This window comes from Oxyura jamaicensis, chromosome 1, assembly GCF_011077185.1.
Source record: "Oxyura jamaicensis isolate SHBP4307 breed ruddy duck chromosome 1, BPBGC_Ojam_1.0, whole genome shotgun sequence".
In the NCBI taxonomy this organism is placed as follows: domain Eukaryota; kingdom Metazoa; phylum Chordata; class Aves; order Anseriformes; family Anatidae; genus Oxyura; species Oxyura jamaicensis.
Window position 1 is genome coordinate 95,791,524 of NC_048893.1, and position 3,273 is coordinate 95,794,796.

At 39.0% G+C, this 3,273-nt stretch overlaps 1 protein-coding gene across 4 annotated transcripts in view; it reads left to right on the top strand.

Moving 5' to 3' along the window:
• Positions 1-696: 696 nt before the first annotated feature.
• Positions 697-3,273, top strand: part of LOC118177713 (cell surface glycoprotein CD200 receptor 1-A-like) — a 10,221-nt gene continuing 7,644 nt past the window's right edge. For 2 of the 4 annotated variants that reach the window (XM_035347647.1, XM_035346068.1), the window contains exons 1-3: positions 697-870; positions 971-1,068; positions 2,658-2,765. The gene's annotated coding sequence lies outside the window, so the exon portion shown is untranslated. Of the gene's footprint in view, positions 871-931; positions 1,069-1,293; positions 1,385-2,657; positions 2,766-3,273 lie in introns of those variants that run through there. The other 2 variants (XM_035346864.1, XM_035308669.1) reach the window with 2 other exon arrangements.

Here is a 3,273-nt window from a genome sequence, read left to right on the forward strand (position 1 = left end):
TTATAGAGGAGCATGGCTCTGAAAAGAGGGGACTTGCTGGTTGGGTGTAAATTTGCATGCATCATAATGGCTGAAAGCTGCATGAAGGCTCTGGCTGCATCGGAAGTGTGGTTTTGGACTTTAAATACGTAGCCTTGCTTTGGATATTCTTTACTGATAGCTTATACTTCTGTAAGAGGTGGGAGAGTTGGCAGAACTGTGTGCGCTGGTTCCTCTTCGTCCTGTCCCTTCCTGTCCTCCTCTGCCCAGAAACAGCAGCTGTTGTACAGAATGGGCTTGTGAGGGTGTTTGCTATACTGTACAATGGATTTCCACTGCAAAGCAGAGTTATATGTTGCTGTTAATGATGGCAGTGGCTAGTGACGTTTAAAAATGTTAGTGATGATGACTGATGCACTGATCACTGTTTCTTTATGATCTGTACTTTTTTTTTGTCTTCAGTTTGTGTTAAGTACATTTTCATTATGTTAGACTTGGCTTTTATTTATCCACTTTAAGTTGTTTTGCATAGCTCAGGGCTTGTAGCTTGCTTTTGATGTGTAATATTAGGTAACTTAAGGCTGTGGTTTGTTCTTCGTGTCTGAAAGCAGTTTACTTTCCTAGTTTTAACTGTGTCACATCCTCCTCAGGGGGAGTGTACAACCAGATGGTTTATTTTCACTGAGCTGTTTCAGTGGGGCAAGAAGCTATGTCTGTCTGTGAGACAAATCAGCTGCATGTTGAAGTCTCAAGAAAGTCAACAAAAAGAAATTAGTGAACTGTACAGCTGAAAAGAAGGACTATCTGGTACAGACAAGTCCTGAGCTGAGATCCTTCTCACTTCTCTGCTTCTGAACCCCTTGTGAAGAAGGAGCGGGAGGGGAACTCCAGGTACATCAGTGCAGTTCCCTGGTGTGCAGGAACTAGACACTGGGAGTAGCATCCCAGTTGGACCAAATGTGTGTGCTAACGTCTCTCTTCTCATCCCCAGGAGTAAGAGTATCAGAAGTACCAGAGCACAGTGTCACGGCTGCTGTTCACCTCCCATGCTGCTGTAGCTGGAGGACTCTTCTCCAGGCCGATGACTGGGTAGCTTCTCCCAGCCTCAGCATTCACAGGGAGGAAACCAAGCGTGAGCAGTGCTGTTCCCCAGCTGGAGCACGGAGGATAGTGGAAGAGTGACGCACACATTGCATGGGCTCGTGCCAGCCACTGCCATCGAGGCTGAGTTAAATTTTTAATTTATTTTAATGTAGTTATTGAGGCATTTTAATTCAATCAAAGGAAATAACATGAGACAATCTGCATATATTCATTTGCTACTTCTAAATGAATTTGATTCAGCTGTGCTTGGTTTCTCCTTTTTTTTGGGTTTTACGCTGAGATTTACTTCTTGCTTAGAGGTGTAAGTATTCAAGGATTGTGAACCTTAAAAGTTGCAATCTAAATTCTGTTTTTCATACATGAATATTTAAACAGAGTAATATTGTCTGTTCTTTCTGTAAGACCCCTTTTTTAATCATTAATATCTGTTGTTTTGAGCAAATACACCCCATATATATATGATTTGTATGCATTAAAATAAAGATAGTTCCCTGGGACAAATTCCAATATCACAATATGTCCATCAAAACTGGTGAATATTTAATTTACTGATAAGCATTGTGGAGGCTTTTATTTTTATTATTTTATTTTTTTTTCTTTTATTTTTAAAGAGACTGGAATAGTATTTGCAAATTGGGTCAATTTTATATGCATATTTTTGGCCAAAAATAACATTGTTTTTCTTTTTTTTGTTGTTGTTGTTAAGAAAAAAATTAAGCTTTTTCATTGAAAGCAGTTTTTGCATGCATCATTTATTCAAATTGCAAAAACCAGCAACAACCAACCAACCAACTCTTTCAAAAGCATTGAATAACACACAAAAAAAATGTCATTTATGACAACGATATTAGCTGAACAGAAAATGGAATTTGGGAGTTTGGTATACAAGAGTTGCATTGTCAGTTGCACGTTAGTAGTAGAATATTGACCAATGTGGTTGTATGAGCATTTTTTTTTTTTTGGTTGCAATGAAAACTTTCCATCTAGTTACATAGCTGTTTTGTTAGAATTGTGCAGAAAACCTGTCAAGCTGTTGTGTTTACATATGAATGTGTATACACATTGCATTGTGTATAAGTACTGTTGCCTCTTGCACTCAGATCACAAATGTTGCTACATTTGTTTTTCCATGCCACAAGTCTGGCATTGTTCTTTTTGTTTCGGCTTGTTTCTTTGTTTGTCGTTGTTTTGTTTTGTTTTTCTGTGCACCAAGTGTCCTCACTTGATATATTTTATATTAAGGGTGTATCTTTTAATATAGCGTCATTACATCCCGTTATTTTTACAGAAATCGATACCAGCTGAGGTTTCTTTTTGCACAGAACCCTGTCTGCCTTTCCTCCTCCTCCTCTCAGCGAGTACCATGAAATGCATTTGCATATAGGTGTGAAGAGTACATGATTATAATAGCCTGTATGTGTCCTGTTGCAACACATGACATTTCGGAATCAAGTATGACACTTGATACTTGCTAGTTTGGCATGTATTGGCTTTTGACTTGGGAATATAAACAACATATTAGTACTTGCCATAGATGCCATAGGATGGCAACATCATTTTCCAGTCATCTCTAGCTGTGGGTGACTAAGTCAGAATGTGGAGCATTGATGAGAGAGAAATGATGGCAGAAGGGAGAGAATGACAAAAGGATGACAAAAAAGAGCATTTGAGGGAATCCAGAGGTGAGTGCTGGAAAATGAGAACTTCTTTGGCAGTTTGGACAGCAACATCAGGAAACCCCAGACAAGGTATGGCTACTGTAGTGTCATGAAACCAGACACACACTCTGGGACCTTTGCTATATTGCACAGCGGTGGAGGGCAAAACATTGCATTGGTTGTGAAGCCCTTTGCTGTAACAGAGCCAGTGGGAGCTGCAGCAGGGTGCTCGTCCATGGTTAGATGCAGGTCTTGTGACCTGAGCAGAAGAAGGTGGGAGTTTGACTGTGGGAATACTTATTTTTCAGTACAGTGTCATACAAGTTTGCCATAAAAAATTTGATTCATTTATGTATGTTACCCAACTGTTGGAAAGTATCAGTAATGTTTCTCACCAAGTCCATGTTCAAGCAACAGCTGAATGGGTTTTCATCAAAATTCTCCATTGTGAACAATATATATTTTGATTGGAAAGCTTTTGGGTAGCATGCACTTCTGTTTTTTTTTTTTTTTTTTTTTTTTTTTTTTTTTT